Source organism: Bombus pascuorum, chromosome 8, assembly GCF_905332965.1.
Source record: "Bombus pascuorum chromosome 8, iyBomPasc1.1, whole genome shotgun sequence".
NCBI lineage: Eukaryota > Metazoa > Arthropoda > Insecta > Hymenoptera > Apidae > Bombus > Bombus pascuorum.
In genome coordinates, this window is record NC_083495.1 from 13,689,914 (window position 1) to 13,716,609 (window position 26,696).

The following is a 26,696-nucleotide window of genomic DNA, read 5'->3' on the forward strand; positions in this document are numbered from 1 at the left end:
AGCTGCGTGATATTTTTCTTCTGTGCTTCTGTGAAGATCACCGCCTCGTGTCTTTGTCGTGGCTCGTACGCCCGCGGAAAGCTTCATCGCTTTTACGTATGGGTGTTATTAAATTTTTTTGGATATGGCTATTTAAGTGACGTTTCAGGTGTTGACCGAGTCATTATTTTTACAAAGATGTTTATTACGGTGATAAAAACGAAGAAAGACGTGACACCGATATTTAGGTATCTTTGAGATAAATGAAACGAATACATAAAATTTTATAGAACACCTGCAATATACACAGGCTATAAAACGTATTTGCGTAGAAACGTATATGGCTATATGAAAATGAAACGTAGAATCTGATAAAAAAAAACGCTTCATTGGAAAACCAAGGTACGTTCAAGTAGTTCTTTTTACAGACACGGTATACGTAACAATTTTCTACGGTATTTCATGAGTCTGTATATTTGTAGTATTAAAAGTGATTTAAAAGCGACTTTGAATGAGCGAAGCACTGCATAGTCAATGAAAATCCCACGATCCAGCATCCACTCTTAAACTCTTCGTAAATCTGAAGCCTGCAGCACTACCGGCAACATCACCTCTCTCGATCTCCTGAATTTTCCAAATGAAACAATACTTGGTATAAACACAGCTTGCGAGCTTCGAGTAATTTAATCAACCGCTGTGCTGGTATTCTCGAGGTGGAAGCGTCGATATGGCCTAAGTCTCGTTAGACCGCTAATAACGGTATCCCGTAACTCGCTAGCGTGATCTAAAGCGATACGCCGCTTTATTAGCTCTACTCGCTGCGAGATGAGTGCAATATGGAGAGAGATTTAATCGCGAGCGAGCGAGCGGCTTTCCGAGATTCTCGTAGAAATCGTAATGATCCGTTTAGACCAAGCGAACGAACACTCGCTGTTCCTCCACTACAGTAAAATCTCGAAATGAAAGTAATAAAATTTCGCCGTTTAGCGATCGCTCGACGAATCAGAGGTCAAACGTACGAATTTATTAAATTCTATGAAAGCGAGGGGAGAACGAGCTTTCGCTGGCGGAAATCTCACGGCGGTAAGAGGAAGATTGATGCGGCCGAGACCGAGGAAAAACAACTCGCGTGGGATGCGTTTGCTCTCCGGCTTCCAGCTACCAAGATAAAAGAGACGATTTTGAAACGCGATGGGGAAAGTTTCACGATGAGCAAATTACGAGCAAAGGAGCAAAGTGAATGCATACTGTACAGGCTGATTTTGAAGCGAATTATTTTGAGGTAGTTTGACGTGAAGGTGTTGGTGAATGGCGAAACGTTTAGTTGGTTGGGATTTTCATGTTGAATAAGAGAAGAGGAATCAATTAAGTGAAGTTGTAATGGAGCGTGTGTATGTGCGTGCTTGATGAGGAGGGAGGTATAATACAGTTTGATGAATTTGATGAAGTTCCCACGTGGAAGAGGCGCAAGTGATATGAAGTTGATCGTGGAGAATTGTTGGAGAAAATGGAAGTTAGTTTGGAAGTCATTCTTCCTTTAGTGAAACATCTAGTAGATTCTTGAAGAGTAAATTTCCAAAAAATTGAGAAATTTGGTGAATTAGAATTTACAAGCTTCTATTGGATTAAGATTAATAGAACATTTATTTAGAAGGATTTTTTATCCATTATAACAACCACGTTTTATTCGCAAGATCTTTCAAGGACGATTCACACTTGACTGAAGTAAAATATAAAATAATGTAGAATATACTTTAAGGGTACAGATATAAAAATATCAACTATAATAGAGATAATAAAATCCAATGTAGCAGACTGATCGTGTTGAACAAAACAGACGGCCAGAATTCCATCTTTTTATTTACTATAATGTAAAATCTTTTTCCTGAATAAATTGCAGTTTCGAAAGCTAATTGTTCAATAAAATCAGCCCGTACACCGAGCGTAACAAAAAGCTTTCCACTTTGGAAACCCGTGCTCCCCGAAGATTGTGACGGGTGCTTTTTGCCATAGTCGGGTTCTAGCCTCGTGGAGGTAGAGGAAGGTAGCATGAGAAAGCGTAGGTGGAAGACAGGAGCGTGTAAAATTGACGTATGGGACATGATGATCGATAGAGGTCTTCGGAATAAACTGCATAAAGCTTGCACGTACGAAGAGAGCGAGGGTGCGTTGAGAAATATGCATTTCTGATAAAAATTTGCAAGCTTCCACAATGTTAAGAAAATTTCCGTTCAATTTATCTTTGATTAAACAAAGAAGATATCATAAAACAATATATCTTTATTCGAATTTTGACATGATATTTAAATATAAAAGTATGCTAGCTCTTCTACTTCAATTAAATCTTTTTAATCAAATAGATTAAATTAATTTGACTTGGAGTACTGGTATGACACATTAAAATTTCTTAAGTTTGCAGTTATACCGCTTAAGATCGTATCTGGTATATATACTGTTACAAAGTCTCATATAAAATAAAAGATATGATTTTATTTAATTAGCAAGTAAAAAGGCTGTACAAATTATCGTAGAACACGAAGCACGAGTATGTAAACATAGTTCATGCTAGTTACCAGCATCGTTAATTTATACCTTAGCTTACTAGACCGAAAACTCGAATTATTTTTTACGACTCATTACATGCAGATTAAACAGTACCGTGACATATGGATGAATAGTTAAATAACGACTCGAAGAAACGCGTGTGCACGTCGTGTATAACGCGTGCAAGTAACGTGATCACATAAATTAAATGAGCGCACTGCGTAATCTTCGATTTTCCAGACATAAAAACTGTAGTCTGAAAAAGCAGGAAAGGATAATAAAATTGAAGAAAAAACGAAATAACCAAGTCCTTCTTAGACTGTAATTAACCAATTAACGTTAATGATTTGATAAGATAAATGTTAGATCATAAAGTTCTTTTTCACAAGTTCGCAGTATGTGAAAGCAGTTCATTAAAAAAATGAATATATATGTATTTCATTATTTTTAATAAGCACTCGTAAGGTTACTAATAACTTATGATTTGTAAATTAACTAATAACATTAAATAATTGAACTGTACAAGAGGAGTTGAGAATATATTAGCTTTCCCGCGAATTCATAACACGAATTCCTTTCACAATAATATCGTGAAACTATTGCGAACACACGGTCCGTACAAGTCGATGGAAAAATGATCGTTCTACGAGAGACAGGGCGAAGTGTCGTGCACACCAGCAGCTCCCATAAAATCGGCTGCTGGCTATGAGAAAAACATTTTCTCGCAGGCGTACGCGATGAAACGACGCTGCCAGGCGCTCACCGCCACGAGAATACGAATATGCGTCTTTAATGACGTAATACCCGGGAAATACATCGGCCAAGACGATAAATTCGCCGAGGAATAGATCTGATCTGTTCACGTGAACCACTTTCGAATGATCTATGCGACGAACGAGACGGTGATTTAAGATAGAAGGTTATGGAAGATGCGCTTTAGTTGAGCAATGTGAAGTTATTGAATATGAACGAAATGTATGTAGCTGAAACATTGATCTTCCTTCATGAAAGATTAGAATAAAATGGAGAAGGCAAAATGTTATTTAAATTGCGCGTAAGCAGCCACTGTGGAAAACAGCTAACTGATGAGGAAATACAAATAACATTACAAAAAGAAAACTATTCTGTTTTAAAGATAGCTAATCCGCAAGTTATTGCTAATTTACTTCGAAATTACGTGGTGGACGATCCAAAGTTTTAAGTGCTCGCGAAAAGTGTACTATCCTAAGAGCAGCATCGAACTCATCGATGGCTGCAAGACAGATTGCTGAAGCAGCTGGGATAAAAACGAATATCAGAAATGTCCGACGTGTCCTGAAACAGTGTAAGCATCTGCAGTGAAAGAAACTGTAAAGAAAACCTTCTCTAACAAAGGCACATAAAAACACAAGATTGCAGTTTGCGGAAGAGCATACGTATTGGAAAAAGTAATAGAGAAAAGTATCGTTTATCGAGGAAAAAAATTTAATTTTGACAGTCCTGATAAGCAGTATTGTTATTATCAGGATTTGCGAAGGGAAAGAAAAATTTATCGAAATATATTTCTTATAATTTGATAAATATCAATATTATTTATCATAATATATTTATAATGGTAAACTGCATATCAAAAATATCCGGAATTATTTAAGAACAAATTGAAACATATGCAACACGAATCTGTGGGGAACAATTTATATTTCAACGGGATAACGCGGCGGTCCATGCTGTAAAAGTAATGGAAACATATTTTAAGAGTAATATTACACTTTTGAAATAGCCAGCACGTTCCCCTCGTATAAATATAATGGAAAACTGTTGAGGAATCTTGCTAAAGCTGTTTATGCTAAACACAGACAGTTCAAAAGCAGGAATCAATTGAAAGAATACATTTTATTAGAAGTGGAAAAGAAAATCGAAAAAGAAAATTGAAAGCCTTTTTAAATCAATTCCAAAGCGAATCGTTTCAATTATACGAAATTCTGGCGGCTTTACGAATTATTAACTATTAATTTCTGTCAACGAATATCGACAAATTTTCATTATTTAAAATATTGTGCTATTAATTAGACGCGTCGCTTTTTCATGATATTTTTGTTTTTATATGCAAAACAAATTTCATATTAACGTCATCGTATCTACGTGGCAGAAATTAATGTACAAAACGTACGTATGTATCGAAAATTAAATTTGTATAATTTATAACATAAATATTTGCAGGGTCTGCAACTATTGTTTCATCGCGGACTACGATCAGAGAATAAAGATCGTCGTACGATGTTAATATCAATTTTGAAAGGTTAATAGTAAAAACAGAATGGGCTATCGATCGAAAGAACAGATATCCTTTCGCACGTGGAACACTTCGTTTTTCATTTCCCGGTAGACACGCGAGCAGGCTGCTCGATAGAGCTTCATTAAAACTAGTAGCCGGTTGACCGTGTAATTTGTCAACCGTGGATATCCGATAATTGTTCCACCGCGTATCGCTCGTTCCGACGTACGTCCGGCGTCCTTTCCGCTCGAACGATGGACCTTTCCTCGCGACGTCGATACGCCGCGCCATCGATGTTTCCGATGGTAACAAAACAAAAAAAAAAGGGGGGGCAGAGGACTACGAATGGAACAAAAAAACAAAATAAATCAATTATTTGTTGCCAGAAACAATCGACCAATAGCGGGCTGTCGCCAACCGATACGACGCTACGGGGACGTAAACTGTTTTTAAATCCGACGACAGCGGCAGCCACGTTTAAATCGCTGTCCCGGATTTATGGCATGCTACCGGCAGATACAAAAACACGCGTTACAAAAATTCTAGGTGTATAATAGTCGTGGAAACAAAGTGGATGAAACTATTTCTCTACGATTTTTCCTTTTTAAAATTAATCCTGTGAGATGAAATGTCGCCATTATGATGGCATTTAAAATTTTTCTTCAAAGTTTGGTGTCGCAACAGCGATGACATTCCAAGTTTGTCTTCCATTGACTTCTGTATGGCGGTGATGAATATTTGTTAGTAATGTTCCTACTAGTTGCTAGTGTCAGCAGGAAAATATGCCGACCACAGAGAGTCGACCGTTTTGATGGTATTTTTAGTTAGGTATTTGTAGCTTCAGTAAGTTTAATAGGATTTTATAATTTGGAATAGTAAAATTATATTGAAAGGTTAATAAAAATACGAAGCTTGTAAGTTTACTATCTCAAGAAAACCAGAACATGAAATATATCTGTCGTCTGATCCGGTATGGTCTAGTGGCTAGGATACCTGGCTTTCACCCAGGAGGCTCGGGTTCGATTCCCGGTACCGGAAATTTCTTTTGGTTTTTTTTCTTTTCATATAGGAAAACTTTATAATTGATATTATTATTCTTCATTTTACATTGATTTTTTACTCAAATAAAATTGTTTGATAAAAAATATAATGAAAATTCTAGAATTCTATCTCGTTTTCTCGTTCTCTTTCCCTTTTTCTTCAGAATATCTAATTATTACAAACTCAAAATTAATATTGTTCAGGCAATATATTATACTTACTTTTAATTAAATTTATTTTTAATTAAAGCTGTATCAAATTGAGTTCCAGGTAGACCAAGTAATAGTGAAACTTCAGACACCTAAATTCATCGAGTAAATAAGCTGGATGTTAAGTCTGGCTAGACGAAAAAACTTTTCCCTATTACGAAAACGATGTCTTCCTCTTTACAGGATCGCAAGAAAATACTTCTATTTCAGTTCTCTCGAAACAAGCCATGTCGATCGGGGAAAAGTTACTCAATTAGACACACGAACGTCGTTGTGGAAGTTTCTTTGCACTCGACTAAAACTCAAATTCCTTTCTTACTTCGCACCTCCTTGTGAACGAGCACGTATTCACCGCCAAGTTTTCGTATAACGTTACCACCGGAAAACTTTTCGTCTCTGCGCACGAAATAGATCGAAAAATAAAAGGATAAAAATAGTATCGATGTTCGAGAGTGAAATTATAACGAGTAATTCTTCTTTTCTATTAAAAGAGAATGAAAAAAAAAATTTGGCCCATGGGGGGATCGAACCCGCGACCTTCGCGTTATTAGCACGACGCTCTAACCAACTGAGCTAATGGGCCATCACGCCTGCTACCGTTTTAAATTGAAAATTCAAGGCAGATATCTATATTTATAGTATTTGCTTATTATTGATTTAAGATGAATAATTAATGACTTATAATAAACATATTTTATTTCTTTAATATATAGAACATAGATATCCAAGAGTATATCAAAAATTCAAGTATAGTAAATCACAGAATACAATATCTCTCGAAATATAATTCTTATAACAATTTTCTTTAATTAATCGATATTTAAAGAATTCGTGATAAATAATAAAAATATACAACATATATAAATATTTCTTTTTATTATTTAATTTATACTTTACAATTTGTCCAGCTAGACATTCGGTAAATTTTTCTAGCTTTATTGCTAACTAACATGTGGATGGCTACTCCCAGCGGGATCCATTATACAACATATATCGCATCAATTTCACTTATAAATTTTTCAACGAAAAATTGCGTCGAAACAGTAAAATATAAAATAACAAGAAAATGAGAACGGTAATGTAAAAAAATCTACAGTTTGTAAAAATCCATGTCTCCTTATATACAATCAAAAGTAGGCTTTGTAATGCTATTTCAAGACGGTCAGTTAATGTCTGACTACAATGGCCTGCTCGCCGTCACGGAAAAGAATAAGCCTGCTACGAAAATGCAAGTGTCTCGTTGCCACGTCCTCCGACCTTCTTTGCCTCTTATCCTATGCTTTTGTATGCAGAGGATACTTCTGCATGACGCATCCTTTCCAGACGTCTTCGGAAACATGCGGTCCGATATGGACAGAGTCACTCATGACTCTCGAAAGTATTGTAATTTATTCTTACAATGATACGCGTAAAAATATTTAACAAGCTTAATAACTCTAAAGAAATAAACTAACAAACAAGATTTAAACGAATATAAGAATGCTACATGAAGCTCCATAACCTTCGACATCATAAAAATTACCTCGAACGCTCGAGCTTCTCAAGTGCAATAACGGCCAAGCCTCGTCGGAAAACACAACGGGGAGGTGTAAAAAACTTTGGAAACGCTCTTAAATCTCCAAGTATCCCTATAAAGCATGACAAACATCTGAAACGATCCGAACGCAAGGTAGCTTCCACGCGCGCACGCCGGAAACGCGAGAAAATGGCTTTGGAACTGTGAGAGAGAAGCGCTTCGAGCGTGGCATTATACCTACATCACGCGACGTCTGATAAGAAACTTTAATAAAAATGTCCCAGACTTCACCTCGAATAATTGCCCTGTTTTCTTGCTATCGCGACCACTTCCTTTTTATTTCGTACTTCTAACGAACTCGAACGTTGGAAACTCCCCTTTATCGCGCCTTACCCCACGGCCAACTGTCGTTTCACCGCTACCCCCCGTGGAAAATATCGTCGACGAGTGAGTCCACGGGTCTGCCATAAACTATTAAGCTGTTGCAGGTGCCTTGCACGACCTTATACGACGTCAGCGAACTTTTCTTTCCGGTGTGGTCGGAGACCGGCAGGCAATCTGCTGGCCAATCCCTTGAAGAACTCTTACGTGAGACCACCGCCAGGCGATACGTATGGGGTTTAAAGGTCGCTGTCGTTCAACGAGGAAGAAACGCGCGTTCAAGAACGGAAGAAGATCGTTCGGCCAATTACTAACTGCGTTTTATCGAACAGGAAGGTCTCGGGTCTAGTCATTTCTTTTTTGTCTTTCGACGACTATGTGGTAAGTAATTAATCGAGGATGAAGGGTAGCTTACGCGAGAAGTGTAGACGACGTCTGTGGAAAACCTTGGAGAGTTTAGTTTTCTTCTTTTTCGTGTAATATGGTAGTTTATAGGTCGTTTTATCAGATATATTTCAAATATTACCGTAAGTAGTTATCCATGACTTTTAAGTTCTATATTGGACTATCGAAATAAGCCGTAACTTTAGGAAATTAAAAATACGCATATGTGCACTCTTCACGGTAATAGATTTCATGTAACTTACTTACGATAGCAGCAGCTACGAGAAACGAAACCATAATTGCATTTTGCTCACCTGGAACAAAAAAAAACAAATATATTAATCACAATAACGATTAACGTGTCCTTGTCCATCGATATTTAATATAAAAAAGCAATACTTTTATAATTCTACGATACTGAGACTTCTATAATAACCATAGTGTTTATCAGAAAAACCAATATCGAAAATTAAATTCAACATCGATCCACCGAACATGAAACTGTCTGCCTGATTCACTTCTATAATAAACATCATCACATATGCATTCCACGAAACGTAAACTTCTAGAGGTATTCCTGATCCTGTCGATTCTGTTTGTTGTACATCCCCAGTGGCTGTTCGTTCAAGGTTCTTTGGCCATTGTCACAGGAAACGAACAACAGACTTGGCGAACTGGCAACCAGGAATGGGATAATTAACGACCGTTCCTCTCTTTCTTTCACGGGCCATTCCGATTCGCATATGGCCTGGCCAAACGGGGAACGGTCAAGAGAAGAGCCATGGGAGCAACGTCGTGCAACCTCCACTACGGTATACCTCTACTACAGCAGAGAGCCGCGGAACAATCAACGAAGGAAGTTTCTACTTGGGTGGCAACACTTCACCTTTTCCCTGGCCGCGCCCCTCTCGTCCACTTAACTCTAGACGCGTGCACGACCGAGAATTAGCACCGCAACCGTGAGACAAATTTTTCGTTCGCGAGCACAACTTTCGCTAATGGTTCTTATCCCCGTTTCTTTTTTGTCAAAGAAGCGATTCTTTCCGAATACGTCAAATAATTAAAGAATGTTTCTGATAGCTGTTTCGACAGCGCTTCGTGGAATGCATGGATCGTTGGAAATGGCAGAGCGTCCGACCTGTAAAAATGTATTATACAGGATAAGGCAAATGGACTGTCTTGTACAATAATTTGCTAGCTGATAATATTGGTGAATGGATAATAAGAGAAAAATGTAAAACTGGAAGTCCAAGCTAAGCCGATAGGCGAGGATAGTATAGTATTATAGGATATAAGTATAATAAATTATAGATAAAAATAAATATTAGCGAATTGATAAGCTGCAGGTTGTAAAGAGATGGAAAAACTAGAGAGGTTTTTTCACATTTCTTATTACGTATAACGCAACAGAATTTACTAATTCTATTAATTTTTAATTACCATATGGAGTTTTAATATACCAAAAGTTCGTTCAGAATATTATATTATACGTAACATATAAAATATTATCTGCAAAAGCAGATTAATTTATTCTTTTTCATTGACAATTTAATTTTTAAATCCACATATCTATGTCTATAAAGCCATATTAAAACCTGTTTGGATCTATGGGATCCAACTATGGGGAACAGCGAGAGTAATTCCAACATAGAAATTCTCCAACGATTGCAATCAAAAACTCTAAGATCCTTAATAGATGTACCTTGGTATGTTACCAGCGAAACAATACATCGCGACTTTAAGATACCCACAGTCAAAGAAGAAATATCCAAATTCAGAAACAGATATAATATAAGAGTTAACAATCACTAAAACCCATTAGTTACCCAATTACTTGACACGACGGATCAAATCCGTAGACTAAAAAGGCAATACCCCTTGGATTGAAGTATTAGATTCAACTAGAATCAAACATGCTATAAACTTTCATAATCCAAGTTACAGTACCACGCCAAAATAATTTACTTAAAATTCTGTATGAGAATTAATTGTAAATAATCTACTAAATAAAAAAAAAAAATATTTATGTCTGCTGTATTACAGAATCTGCAAGCTAATGAACATTTAATATAAACGCTTAAGAATCATAAAATATATACCTGTCAACAGAAATACCAAATAGTTTATTCAATCCATTAAGGATCGATATTTACGACATGAAAATGCCTCTTAAAAAGTTACTATTCAGCACAAGTATGCAGTTCCTTAATTCAATAAAAAAAAAAAGCTAACGTTTAATTCCCACGTACCGATACATAAAATTTTATATCTATCCGAAACAACTGAAGAACATCGCGTATCCATCGAAATTACATCCTTGATGCGTCTCATACCTCTTCCCTCGTCGATCGATTCCACAACTGACTATCGAAAAACAAACCTAAAGAAATCCTAAATCCTACCAACTACCAATCGCGAGTATCATAAACGCCGGAAGAAAGCATGCAAGGAGCCTATCAATCTCAATACAAACATCCTGTTAATCCTGTTCGGTAACCAAAAAGTGGTAATCAAAAATTGCGCTACCACGAGGAGGAAATTACCCGGGACATTCTCTGACCCTTGTTTCGCGCGACGATCAGCCAGGCTCGTTAACAACTCTCACCATCCGCGGTCCCGTTCGTTTTGCTTCGTTTCTTTGGATAATTGATCGGGAACGCGATCGTAAAACATCGCAATTATTCCCTTAATAAGAAGGCAATAACACTGGTTCGCCGTAATAGGAGTGGCGAAACGACCACGATAAGGGAGTAAAAGGGGCGGAAGAAGCTGCAAGAAATAATGGCGACGCGGCGCGAAGGTCTTGTGCTCGAATGGACAGATTCCATCGTCGTGGACAAAGTTGCCACTGTCATTAAGCTGGACGCGCGTCACTCAACCGAGTCTTCATTCATTCTGTTATATACAGGGTGATCCTGTATATTAGTTAACTTGTAGGCAACGTCAGCGATGCCAGGCGATAATATCGTGTAGTTATATGAAGATTAAAGAGAGAAAAGCAACGAAACGCCACAAGATAGCTTTATCGAGAAAATTAAATTTCAATCGGTTCGCTAAAAAAAGGAACAACGCTTAAAGAATTTAACTTTATATTATTCGCAAATTATATCTTAATTATACACCTTAAAACAAAACGATTGATAGAATGTTAATTATCTTCATTCGTGCTCTGTTGCAGTGCAGAGAAGGATTTCCTGTTTTTTACGGAGACATTTTGAACATTAGAATCACTGTGATTTGGTAGTTTTGCTACTGCAATTCTCACAGACAAAATATATTACAAAACCAAAGAAAATGAATAGTCCTCGTTTCTCCTCCTATTTTCTATATAAAGATTATCAGAGAAGAATATGATACGTGTGTGTATTTGAATTTCACGTAAGTTTGACCAGCTCTTACATTTATTGCTCATTACACATCGTCCACAATCTTGAGACGTGTTTTTGTTTCTTCATTACGCACAATACGACGAACAAGTGTTTCGTTTTTGGGATGTTTAAAATTTCACAAAAGATACGAGGAATCATCGAACACAATAAATTTGTACGAAATTGACAACTGTGATCTGTGCTTAACTAGCGAAAGCGTCACCCTGTACAACAGGTGTAACGAATCAAGTTTTGTTCTTCGTCGAAATCAATTCACCCTTCCCGCAAGATTGATCACAAAATGTATCTTCGCTCGAAGATTACAGGCTCCGCCTATAAGGTAAATATTAACAGGGAAGGGAAAAGAGATTTTTCGGGCGTTGTCGTTCGTGGATTGTTATAACAGGGAATATTTACGCGGCACGTCACGTTTTATTTCGTTTTTGCGCGATAGGGTATTACGCGCCACCAATTTTTCAACGATCCGCGCGCCGGTTAATTACTTGCTTGCGATCGCAAGTAATCGGTATCGAAGCGATAAAATTGTCAGGTTAGCGAAAAAATAACACGACAGGATGATAGAGGAGATAGGCGTGTTTTCGACGTTTTTAACCATTCCATTATGATAATATTGGTCGAATAGGTGTGACAATTGGAAGAAGATTTAATTAAGTTTTAAACTCTTATCGATGAATTTTAATTACAACTGATTACTATGAAGGAGAAATTTAACGTGACTTTGATCGCGATACACCATGCGGCATTCGAATGAGGATTCGAGATAAAGATGAAAAAATGCACATAACGTGCAGTTTTCCTGAAACTTGATATTAGGCGATCCGACGTGAATAAAAGTCTGTTTATGAAATCTTTGTTAGTATTTTCCTTACTCTGCCATTACGAATGGAGTTCATTAAAAAAGTAAAGGACATCCAATACAGAAGTTTGTAGGAGGAAAGAACTATATAGCAATGTAATACCATATCTTCTTGAAACAGAACGATCAAAATTCTTCAAAATTACAAGATAGCCCGAACCGCTTTTTTAAATTGCCCTTTAAAGAAAGAAAGAAATATTTTAATTGGAAATTAAAATTGTACGTACCTTCACCCAAATTCTAGCGTCTAGTGTAGCAGCAGATATACTAGTAGAATCGTATAAGGAATGAGCGAGGTAATTTCCAAGTGATTACGATCTGATGTACAAACGATTTTTACCATCTCCTCTATCGGTCTTTTGGGCAAATTATAGTTTACATTTCTATTGTTTACGTACAATCTGATGATACATATCGTCGACTAATAAGATCAAGATGGAACAACGATTACAATGCACAGTGTGCATTGCGTTAATTTCACGTATCATCGTTTTTTCTATTTACGAGCATCGTTTTAAATACGGATTCTTATCTTTAAATATGTTTCGTTCGTTCGTTGGTAAGCCAACTGGGTCACTATGATAACCTTTCAACAAAACGGCCACTAACTATTAAGCGACCACGTTCCATGAAGCGGAACAACTCCAACTTTGTTCGCAATACTATTTCTGAAACTAACTATTAAGCCAGTGGAATGGTATGTGGAACAGGACGATACGGATTGTTTGTTAAATTGCATTCTTTGAAATGGTTACGATAAGACTTCTAATTTGTAAGATTAGTGCTTACAATTGCATTGGTTAAAGTTAGTCGCGAGTAATGAAAACGTTACAGTAATAAGTGTTTCGTTATTTGCAAGTCGAATATACCTATTTTGATTTATAACGTTTATCGCGAATCGATTGCTCGTCTTTTATATTTAATAAAAGACGTGGATTTTTATTCGTGAATTTGCCTGAGAAGAGTTTTTATTTTTGCTGACATCGTTTCAGAAGATGAAACAATCTAATATTATACTTGTACTAGGGACGTCGATAAATTTATCGGAATCTTCTTCGAATTCTTGGAAATGTAGAACGGTACGAAGATTAGGCTGAGATATAGTAACTCTGTGAGTTTATTTATATAACGTGAGAAAATACGTTTGTCTAAGAAGAATATCACGCATCTGTGATTCAGTAATTAAATTGTTACAGGTGCAAAATTACGCAGAGATCCTCAATCGCGTTCAACGCTATCGCAAAATCCAACCGAAAACAAACTAAACCTCTTATACTCAGGATCCTACGCGATCAACGATCGGCGGTCTGTTCCGGGTCCGCGTCGAGCCTCTCGAAAAAGCCAATTCTGTCCGGCCAGTTAGCCGACAATACCGCAAATTGCGACCGCGTTGTTCGTCCAACGTGGCCAACAAGACTCTCCCCGTAAACGAGATTTATTGAGCGAAATGATCGCCGGAGGCGGCCGAAATTAAGGCGGATTCACGAGGTGTCCCTCGGTCTCGCGGCTCCACTCCAAAGGGGCGTATACATACGCGGCCCTCGATCGTTGCGTGCAACGAGGATGTAATTCAAAAAAGGCCGCGCACCACTAAATCTAGCCCCGATTAAGGCTTATTACGGGTAAACACGATCAAGACCCCGAAGTCGGTTTCACTGGGGTGGAAAGGAAGGAAGAGCCAGAGAGGCGGGGGAGGGGACTTAAAGGAGAAATGATGTCTCGCTGCGACTTCGAGACTCCAGGAGGGATCCTTATGGGTGCAATTACATCCAGCTAATTACGTTCTTCCTCTTGGAAACCGTGGCTTTCTCATTCACATTGATACAAGGGTTTTACCGATACCACGCATCGATCCGAGGCAACAAGACGCTCGTTATTATCTACGAGGCATATAATAGTCTCTTTCTCTCGCGTAAGCAGATACATAATATCGATGATTATAGTAATTTACTGAGTTATACTACACGTGGATATTACGAGAGAATTAACGAAGGTTTCGTGAGGAGCTGTCGTTTCATGGTGACTTCTCGCGATTTCGTTTGGAATTTTATGGTACGAAGTATAAAACTGGGCGGATGATTATGTTTTATGCGTATTTTGTTTGGTGGATGACGCGATGTGATGAAGAATGTGGTTTTGCAACGAGGCAATTGTCGAGGAACATTGGTCTTAATTTTCTTATCGAGGAAGTTTTAAAGAGATTATTATATGCATAGTTTGTTATTACGCTGTGTGTTTCGTCCATTTATCTTCAGCTGATTAAACGACGTCGGTCAGTCGGGTAAAATTCGAGCTGAATATAACGGAAGAATTTTTTATGATTCTGAAGAATCTTTTTTTCAAAAATTTTACTTCTTTTTCTTCTGTTATCAAAAATTTACTATTTTATGAATATGTAAATATTTTCCATTATGCATAAGATATATAATTACATCATCATTGTTAAAAATAAAAATATTTCTCTCTTCTCCCCGTCGGGGAATCGAACCCCGGTCTCCCGCGTGACAGGCGGGGATACTGACCACTGTACTAACGAGGATTTCGATGACAAACCCATCTACTTTATCGGTTATCAATTTATCTATACACATATATAATTATCTGATTATGTACTAATTCTATATTGGTAAGTATCCAACGTTATAACATTTTAATTTCACGACACGCTATTGGGAGCTACTTGAGTCTGTGATTCTAATATTTTTCACTATTTTTGTAATAAACAATTTATTCGCTTTACAATCGTACCAAAACGGATTATTTTTATTTGTTATATTTATTCACTATTTTATTGTATATTAAAAACTCTTCTTAAATTCTATCACTAGCATTTTTATTATAATATAGACAATTTCAGAAACAGTTCCTTTAATATTAATAATGCAAATACATTAAAAATATGCGACAAATATTATTAACAAGCTACGACACTGCTACGACTGCCAGGAAGGTTCTACTCGATTTTTTTCCTTCCATCGACCTATGGTTCTCAAAAGGAAACTCAAAAGGTTCTCATGCAAGCGAAAACGTCTAACAAAATTGACGAGTGAAAACATGCAGAAACCAAATGTTGAAAGCCTGTCACGCGATGACCAAACCGTCTATCTGATTCATCACTGGACAGATCGATTGCATCTGCAAACTTGTATAAGTATAAACAAAACTATCTAGATACAGATAAACCATTTAGATATAATAGAACCAGAGATTCTTATACGTACGTAAAATAGTACTAAATGTTCGTATATCATAAAAGATATAACTTAGAAAAAACGAAGCTGGCACCCCGCTGGGGGTAGCCACCCACATGCTATATTTATTTTTTTTTTTTTTTTTTTTTTCTTCACCAATAAGATATAACACTTTACCAAATGTCCATAAGGACAAATTGTAAAATAACCAAAATAAAATAAAAAAAAAAAAAAAAATGTTCGTATATGAAATACATCTACATATTTTTAAATTAGTCAAATTCGAAGATGGTATCGCGCTGGGAGTAGCCATCCACATGTTATTTAGCAATTAAGTTAGAAAAATTTACCAAATGTCCGGCTAGATAAATTGTAAAGTACAAATTAAATAATAAAAAAAGAAAGTATTTTTAAACGATCATCCACGTCGATGGCTCTACGAAAGAATACGTTTTTTCTGCGTCAAGGTTGCGGAATAGTCAATCTGCTTGACTCACGACGCATTACTGACCAATTTATGGCACCCTCGAGTGTCTTTCTCTTCCCCAGTCCCATTGTATAGTCCCATAACAAAACTGAATGACGGTTCCAAAAGCTCAAAGCTTTGCGTTTATTATATTTTTCTTATTTTTGTATTTTCTTCGAAGAAACACAATTTTATGTTATTTTGTTATTTTTATTCTATTATTCTTTTTTTTTTTTATTCTTGTATACTTCTCTGCAATTTGCGCGAGTCCTTGTAACACGTATCTATCAATAGCACGCGAATGGACATGTTTCTAATTGTAACGTACAATTAACTACAGATTTTTGAACTGGTATTTCTAGTATCGTAAAGATTACGCTGTAAACCGGTGGATTGTGCTCTATTATGGAAGAAGCTTAATTTCCACGAATCGAAACGCATCGATCGTTTCCGTGAGACAGACGAGCCAATGCGTAATATAAAACGGCACTCTGATCGAGGTCGACAAAAGTCGCGTCGTCATTCATTTAGCATTCGCGATACGTACGTTCCATCGGCGTCGTGCACAGTTTAGTTAATTGCGCGGGAATTTATCATGCGGAGGGGTAGAATCGTCGAATGGAAGGGAGACAGCTGGCGAGGGATTACTACATGTACGATTACGCCTGTTTGATATGCCGCGACACTCAAAACTCGTACATCACACTTAATCGCTGAATATGGAACAGTCAACCCCGATAGCCGCATCCAGCATGCATATTTAGACTGCAATTATAGCCCTCAGCTATTGTCGGCACGCACGCCGCTGCAAATTCTCCATTGAGCCCTACCATTGTTCCTTTGTTTCCCTTTTTTACTTTTTTATTCTTTCCTCTTTGATTATCAACGTCTTGTAGTGCACTTAGAACCACCATGTACTCTTTAATTCTGCTCTGCAATGTAATTTATAAGTACGTGTATGAAAGAGTTTCTTTTAGCACGATTCAGTTTGTTGAAAGAGAGAGAGAGAGAGAGAGAGAGAGAGAGAGAACAGCGAAACAACGCGTAGAAACTGTATAAATTTTATTCATAAAAATAAAACAAAAGTTCGAGGCTGATCGTTTAATCTGTTTAGACTTTAAACTTCAGTTTGAACGTCGAAAGTAGTCACGTCGTCGATTCATCGTTTCATGATCTCACTGCATATTAAGGAATTGATCGGTTGGAATCAATGCGTTGATGATTGATACGGTACGAAATGAACAAGGATTCAATTACGTTCTTAATAGCACTACGTTTGTTATTCGCTATAAATTACGTGACAGTGATTTATATTGTTAAAGCATAAAGTATATTTAAGTGCAAAATATATACATCAGAAACTACATGATACAAACAATACAGAAACAAACATTGTACATAATATTCGAAGAATTAGAGACAATAAGAAAATAAATGATAGCTGTTCGGACCGTGATTGATTGATAATGCAGACTATTTGCATTAAAATAGGACATTAAACCGGTGATTAATACGAGTTAAAGTAGTTACGAACGACTGGCATTCAATTTTACGCTTTGTCACATTATTTAGACTGATACGAAGCGGAAGAATAATATTATATTCCTAACTCTATTTCAATGTTGCGATATCAAGAATAATAGTTCCAATGATATAACATTAAATTCATAATCATCTTTGAAGTTTATCTGATCCAGTCACAATCTTTCTTTAAATAGAATAGTTTTTTAACGTAAATGAGCGTATACTTAACGAGGAAGTTTGACAAAAGTTAATGCCCTTTCGCGCTATTAAATTATGTTTAATTATTACGTGCAATGCTTTACTGTTATTCCCGGGGCACCGAAATTACTACAATATTCAAGCGGTAATTACCCTCGTTGCTGGAATCAGCCTTTCAGATTGATGCGTTTCGCTCGTTACAGGTCATAAAATTGCAGTAACAGATTCAACGTCATATCGCGTAAATCGTTCGGTCAAACTGCTTTTGTTCGAGCTGCAGATCACATTTCTGTAATGACCCTTTTATTAGTACATTCGTTTAATCGACAAATTAATAAAAGCTGAAATTAAAGGAAGCACGCAATCACTGAAATACGTATAATTCAGATACGTAATGTTGTTTGATATATCTCCGAGGAATATTGAAATCTATTAAACATTTTCCCTACTTACATACTTTTTATTGAAAAGAAAAAAATTGTAAGAAATAGAAAAATAATGGCTGGAATAACTGAATTATAATCCAGATCAAGTACAATTTCACGTATCTTTGAGAGGTATTGAAATTCGTATCTTTCTATATAATCTTCCATCAAATTTTTTTCTTTAACTCCCTACGTTTCATTCACTATCGTGTTACAGCATTATGCTTGTCGTGTACTAACCTAATTTTCATTTCCCCAATTTTTCGTATATTTTAAGAAAATGCTACTGAAAGTTCCTGGTTTTGATGCATTTGCCTCTGAAAAGTTCAAACCTTCGTATTCTTATACTATAATATTATAAAATTATACGTAATATCAACCTAATTAAGAGATTCAAGTCTCTATTAATGAATTTCAAAATACCACAGTTTTAATATCTACCACGTAACTGAGGAGATTGATAGCGTTACTAGAAAAAGATAGATTTAAAAAATTTCACAAACATTTATACAACAAATTAACGAAACCACGAGAGCGATACCTCATCGTTGTAATACATTTTTCTAAAATTTAGAATTTTTCAAGAGATCCAAGAGGTAAAAGTAGCTACATTGACTATCGAAAATTTGCAAGTAAGAGAAACTTTTCCAATTATCCGTCCACAACAGCCCCTGGAGAATCCTCGAAACACTTCCTTCGTTAAACTTCGTTTCAATTAAACGGAGATCTTATCTCTGGAGGATCGAGCATTCATCCCCCGATCGCGTCGAACGGCGACTCGCAAATCTATCATCGGGACAGAGGCAATAAACGAAAAGAAACAAAGTCTCGGTATGTGAAACGGGTTCCTGAAGCGAGTGAAAAAACGAAACGAAAAAGATCAGAGGAAAAAAAGGAAGACAGAAGAGGAGCGAAGAAAAAAAGGTCGGGAAGCAACCGGCAGAAGCCGAAGCGACGAAGAGAGGGAACGGTCAGTGGAAGAAAGAAAGAACGTTTCGTCCTCGTGTCACCGCACTCAATAACACGCGGGTAATCACGATTTAATGGCTCAATAACGTCTGCCACAGCGCCCCGCCACGGACCCACGAAACAATTTATCGGCCCCGCCAGTCAATAAATTCAGCTTTTGAGTTGTATACGGGGGCTGCGCGGGCCCGCGCGCGCGGCACGCTTAAATCTCAAAGCGGACGCATCGAATTCGGGACGACGAATCCGAAAATGACGCGTATAAATTACACCGGAGATAAATATCCGTTTGGACGGCCATTCCACCAACGAAGGACCGTGACCCATCCTTCTTCCTCGGTTTCGCCGCTGCGAATTTATACGACGCGCCGTTTCTCCGCCGTTCGATGGAACCGGCGCGTTTCGCTAGCCGTCGAGGGTGAAAACGACGACTTTCTGTTTCGAGGGCATTGCGTTAACCTGTTAATTGGCGTAAAAGAGTTCTCTTCTCGGTTTTGTGCGATGTTTTACATTTACAGATTTTGTTTATCTGGAAGCATTTTGGTCCTTTATGTTTCGTATGGTTTTACATGTGAATAGGTATTGTTAAAATGTAAATACCTTTTGAATATTTGGATGTGGTATTCAACATAGTTCGAGCACCTTTTGTATATTTCAAGCTATTTTTAATAATATCGTAAAGAAGGAAGATACAAATTCGAAGAAGTGAACAGAGTCAAGGCAAAATTCGAATTGAAATTAATTCATCTTTGTTACTATTTATATTTGTGACTAATAATACAAGGGAGCTCTTAATTTAATCATTTTTAGCAAACAAGAAGCAACTTTACTAACAAAGATAGAGAATTCCCAGGGACTACTTAACATCTTGCATAGAAGAAAAAGCAAAATAGCTTCCGCATAGTTTTGTCAATGAAGTTTCTATTCTATCTTCTTCGTTTGGTTCGCAGATGTCTATTTTTTGTCTACTATGAGCAGAGCTTCCTCTTTCTATACAGCCATTTGTTTCTCCGCAGAAAAACTGGAAAACGAGTGCCGGGAAACCGTAGGTTAAGGCTTCCACCACTATAACGAGGAACGTGTATAACACATTGAAAAGATCCTTCTTTTTCATCTATACTTCTTTCATCGTATCGTCGACATTTTTACATGGAAATTATCGTGGAAATTCTTTTCTCTTCAATTTTATTGTTACATTTTTTACACCATCGACAGAAAGAACTGGAATACGAGATTAAACGGATATGTTTTCATGCAGCTTCGAAAAGGGAGACATAATTTATCGCGCGCTTCACCAAGTGTTATGTAGATAGTGTCAGAGCGCTACATCATTCAAACGTGTTTCAAATATGTATCTCTGTTTCGTATTCTATTCAGGAAGCCGTTTGATATTTGTTTTATTTCTCACATGAATCTGAATAATGAATCTGAAATCAATAGAAGAACTTCTATTGATGGATATATTCAAACATTGGTGCACCGTTATGTTAAAGAAAATACTACCAAGTATAAAAATTAATTAATTCCGCTACTTTCTTAATTAAGCGTATTCGCGTCTCGCATAATGTAAGTACATACTTGCAGTAGTAAGTACTTACTTCTCAGCATCATTCGGATATATACAGTTTTCGACACGGCGATGTAATTTCATTGAAACCATGTGCGCGCAACGATGTTTATAAACCGTGATTCACAGCGTATTTCACGCGTTACGTTCATATCCCGCGTTATTTTACGGCGGTAATAGTCTACTAAGTGAACACCGGAGCTGTTCGTTAAATCCAGGGCGAATATAAACCGGCGTTATAATGCCGGCAGTTTCTCGAACGCGAAAGACGAAGCAAACGGGTCATTGGTGGCGGAATCATTAACAGCTGTCGCCAGTTTCGATACTGCCGGCATAGAAAGCCAATTCCGCGCTTCTGTTCTTCATCAGGTCCGGCCTAAGTTAATACGGCGGTCGTTAAAAATTGCCAACGACATGTTTATTAGTTCGTTAAGGTAAATACGGGACGATATACGGTACAATGGCGCTGACGCTATAAAACTTCATCCACGGTCTTGTCAATTGAAAAATTTACGACTCAATTGCTTTGATTCCAAACGTACGATAAAAATTAATACTTTTTAATACTTTCTCAACTATCCTACCTTTATTGTGTACTAAAATCAACGTAGTATTTTTATCTTCCTCATTTTAAGGCTACCTATGTATTATGTTAGTCGTAAGTATATTTAATAGTATTTAATTATAATTATACTTTAGAAATATGAATATGAATTTGAAACATTTATAAAGTATAATTATAATTAAATACAATTAAATATATTTACGACTAACATAATACATAGGTAGCCTTAAAACGAGGAAGATAAAAATGCTACGTTGATTTTAGTACACAATAAAGGTAGGATAGTTGAGAAAGTATTAAAAAGTATTTAATTATAATTATACTTTAAAAAAGTATACTTTAAAAAGCATTTAATTATAATTATACTTTAGAAATATGAATATGACTTTGAAATATTCTTAAAGTATAATTATAATTAAATACAATTAAATATACTTACGACTAACATATACATAGGTAGCCTTAAAATGAGGAAGATAAAAATGCTACGTTGATTTTATTTCATATTTCAAATTCATATTCATATGACAATTAATATTTGTTTTAGAAGATTCGGTAGAAATGAGCAAGACGAAATTTCAACCTTATCAAAACGGAAATCCATGACAAAAAAAGAATATAAAAGCATAGAAATATGTATATTCGTTTAGATACGTTGAAAAGATAGTTTCCAGCCTATCGCGATGGAGGCGTTTAAAAGCTACACGAGCATACGCAATAAATCCAGTCGCGTTACAAAGTCAAGCCCACTGACAGCTGATAAGTTTGCTAAACTGAAACTATCGGCGGATGATTACGTGGGATGTCACGATATCAGATTCAGCAATGCGATCATTTCGTCGAATGAAACCCGAAATGCGAAGATGAGGTTTCATGTGGCTTTGATAACATTGCTGGATTCGATCGACGTAAAATTCCTCATCCAACTGTTTAATTTTAAGATATCTCTAGTGGAAAATAGAAAATGCTTAATATCAAATCCTTTGTCAACGAAGCAATCGATTAAATCACTAAGGGACCAAAGCACTGTAATACGCAATGTGTAAAAGTTGCGTAAACGCGACGTTATTGGACAACCATAAATGAAGTAAGTTGTTTTATCAAGGTTTTCTTTTCTCTTTTTCTCATTTTCTATTTTACTTCTCTGCAATTTGTCTGAGACGACAGTTGACAAATTATTGTAACATCTATCAGAATAATAGATACATACGTATATTACAGAAGCTGATCATAAATCAGAGGTAGAGAAAGAAATTCTATAAATTGAAGAGAAAACAGTTAGAACGACTAAGAACTAATAATGTGAATTGACTATAAGAAATTACAAACAAGATGTCGCATTAACGCAACGTTGCGTTCTCGATGAACCAGACTGTGATGAAATTTTTATTACCCGACATTCATGATGAATTGCGATAAGTATCGGTAGATTAGGTAGGTTGAAAGAGAAATTGGAATTTAAAGCCTTGGTTAGAGATGTTATCAGATATGGCAGGATATCGATCATTTCTGTTTTCCAACTACAGATAATGGTAGTTGTGAAACGTCGTTAGCGATATCTTTGGTCTTGATAGATACATTTTGTAGACCAGTGGTTTATAGTTTGCCGATGGCTAAAACTGATGGCTCGAGATGAGCAACTATGAAAATTATTATCTACATTGTAAATTTTCGTTCGATTTCATAACATGATAGGATTAATCGTAAAACTTACGACCCTTTTCAAATTAGTAGAATATCATAAACATATTATCTTCGACATTTTAATAGCTTAACATGGTATCTGATTAATAATTGATAACGATCGGTTGTAAAAATTAGAAATGTTTATATCTTACAGTTAACATCGATCGATCGCATATTCGCCTCGAAGAGAAGAGACTTCGTTTCGCTTGAGATCGCGTTCTGCTAGCTCGAATGGGAAATTAACTCGCAATGGTTCGCAGCTACAGCGACCAGTGCAATTCGTTCGGTGCAATTTATGGGCTGACAGTAACAAGGGGCGACTTGTTCGGCTGACTGTCGCATGATTCTTGGATGGTAATTGGTTGACAGAGGCGTAAATTTTGATAAGCTTTATGTTGACTTCGGCTTTCTTAGATCTTGACTTCGATCCCGACTAATTGTAGCTACGTAACCTTACGATAATTAATAATTTCGACGTTGATGCTAATTTATTAAAATACATACGGTAAAAAAGATTCACCGAGCGCGTAATCAAACGTATCTTGAATCTTTTGTTCTTTATTTGAACGAAGAACATTGCAATGACTGCATTGTTACAAATAGACCGCGAATGTTTATGCAAATTCATATTCTCAGAAAGAAATGAAAGTTAAGTGCAGAGTTCTTTAATTTATTAAACACTGAAATTTGTGCATTCTGTATATCGCTTCATTCTTAAGCTCTTTTTTTTTTATAAATTCATAAACACTCGTCATTTAATTACGAATCTTACTAAACTTCTGTCTTACGATTCATTTTCTTCTTACAGTTCGAAGCGCTTCGAAAATAATCAACGTTCTAAAATTTAATTCCAAAAACAAAGTACATCTCGGTACAGTTTTACGATGTGTAATATTCTGTTCGAGAGAATGACAACTTCATGTATCCCAATTTATACAGACCTGTCCCGATTTGGGACCAGGAAGTTACACTAATTGTAGTGGCAATTCCACAGTACGAAATTCAACATCTGTATTATAGGGACATTTATGACTTCGCGTTTCACCTACATCCCCATAGTGGTCCGACAAGTACATATTAGAACACACTATAGACAGATGAGGCAAACTTGAACATTTCAGAAGTCATTAGAAAATTATCGAAACTTTTGAAAATTATTTCATTTGAAATTTTTCTCCTTGACTCTGAAGGTATATTAATTCAATATTATAATAATAATCTTATAACTTTGAGATAGTAAAATGGATCTTTCTTCTTGTCTATATTTTAATCAATTTTGATATTCATATCAGACTTTGGGTCGCCTGTTTGCATTTTCCTATTTAAGTTACCTCAAATTGTTTTAATAGGATTTACATAGCTAGGGAAATTCCGGGGACCAATTTATTACATTATATTTTATAATTTGTTTTAATTTATATTATGATACCAAAATTCTTGCTGATAGTTTCAACAAATTTTCCCATGTTTCTAAAGTACAACATTTTCATTAATTAATCGTTTCCTTGATAATAACCTACGTCAATTACACGTTATGTATGAGATCAACAGATACCCTGAACGTGTCCATTAACGTAAAATAAAAAGGATCAGCGATCTCCGAACATCGTCCAAAAATTCATTCTCGTTTACTTCGATTTCAAAATCCAAATTGGTCAAACTTAATAACCAAATTACAGAATAAGAATAACAAAAAATTGAACGAATTTTTCTAAATTTACGCAACGATCTACAAACATCACGCAAAAACATAAAACGAGTATTGCGATTCACTTCGATCCCGAAATCGACGAAGGAGAACGAACAAATTAATCGAGCGTTCCACCTGAATTGGTCGAATCGCACCGCGAAAACGTTCCCGTGTCGGCAAAAACTTTCTCTTTTTGCTGGAGCATAGACGCGGTGTAAAACCGCCGTAAATTACTGGAAACGATGATCACGATAATACTCTAGCGAGTCTAAGGGTAGTTTTATCGGCGGCAAATGAAACGGACCGCCACATGCCGGCATCGCGACGCGACAAATGCCGCCGTGCGTTTCTACGAAGCTTTACGGGACATAAACGACGCGTAACTCACCATTACCCATCGCTAAAGCGATGCCAACGTTATTGCTGAGACAGTAATTTATCCCGAGACCGCGGAATTCTTTCCCTTCTGCCCGATATTTACCTCTTCCCTTGCTTGGAAATCGTTAATTCCGACTATCTTCCGCGCCGCAAAAGATGGGGAAGCTATGGTATTACCGCAAGTTTACGCCGAGATATCGCTGAATTGGTTTACCAGCGAGTTACTCGATGCACGATCATAAATTCCGCCGCTGTGACTTTATGCGATTTTAACAGGAGATTTGGAAAGAAACGCGCGGTTACGATCGTGTTTACTCGAGATCAGTTTCAGATATTGATTTGTTTGGATTTGTCTAAATTTTGTTTAAAATAGTGGAACGCGTTCACGTGTCATCGAAGAAATAAATTGGCAGTTTGAAAGAGAAATTTATAGGATCAGATTAGCGAAGATTAGAGTGTTTGTTTGAGAAGCGACATCTACTGCTTGACAGAATTTATGATCCTGATTGTCGAATGAAGAACCTGGCGACGACTATTCAACTCTTGGTTGCTCTCTTTCAGAGCTATGAATATTGAACATTTCTCAAAGTCATCGATAAGTTAACATAATCTCACGAAGGTATTTTTTAATTTGTGATGCTTATTTAATATCGTAACGAGTAGAATTAATTAACGAAGAAAACATAATTGTTATTTACAGACATAAGAAAGACACATCGACCAATTAAAATAGAATTACAATTTTGGGTGAAATATTTAAAAAATAATGAGAATAAGACTTAGGGAAGGGGTAGTAACTAAGGCTTACTATACAACAAATTTTCATAACTGGTCCTGATGTTCTAACATTTATAAGATGCCACGACCGGCTGACATCTCCCACAGAAATAAAAATTTGTTACATATTTCACTAGAAAATAAATTTTTCCCTTATCTCATTCCCTCACAGTACACATTCTTCCACGTAACAACAAATCTAATTATAATTAAAATTTCGTCCGCTAAAACCTCGAAACATTTTCTTGTATAGCTTCGAAACCACTCGTCTCAAGATACATTATCGAATTGCAAAAAGACTACGTACGTACCAAGAACCAAACCTGTCTCGCTATATAAAATAATCGCGAAGTTCATTTTCCTCCAAGGTTTCGATAATTCTTCATTCAACGTTTCCATGCAATTAGCCTTCGATCCAATTTAATCGAAGCTAAAAAACATAGGGAAAAGAAAGAAAATAATAACGATCTACAAAGTGGACACAGAGAATGCTATACATCTGTGGTTGTTCGAATGGTTGGCTCACGCATTCGCTCGCAGCCAGTTTCGCTTGGGTCTCCAAGACAAATCTCGTTTCATCACGCAGTCAGACGACGGGACAGCTGTCGTTCCCGGGCGAATTTTATGCCAGCATAAACGAACCGCATTGGCGTGGGCGTACGTTTTATCGGTGGAAACGAACGTCGAGAAACGGATGTTACGTCGACGAC

The 26,696-nt window shown here is 36.6% G+C and overlaps 1 protein-coding gene and 3 non-coding genes across 4 annotated transcripts in view; 1 reads left to right on the forward strand and 3 right to left on the reverse strand.

Moving 5' to 3' along the window:
* LOC132909885 (mannosyl-oligosaccharide 1,2-alpha-mannosidase IA) overlaps positions 1-26,696 on the reverse strand; it is a 689,092-nt gene that overhangs the window by 433,824 nt on the left and 228,572 nt on the right. The window lies entirely within an intron of this gene.
* Positions 5,744-5,815, forward strand: Trnae-uuc (transfer RNA glutamic acid (anticodon UUC)). Its single transcript has one exon. It is a non-coding gene; the product is annotated as a tRNA-Glu (tRNA).
* Trnai-aau (transfer RNA isoleucine (anticodon AAU)) lies at positions 6,537-6,610 on the reverse strand. Its single transcript has one exon. It is a non-coding gene; the product is annotated as a tRNA-Ile (tRNA).
* Positions 15,021-15,092, reverse strand: Trnad-guc (transfer RNA aspartic acid (anticodon GUC)). The gene has a single exon. It is a non-coding gene; the product is annotated as a tRNA-Asp (tRNA).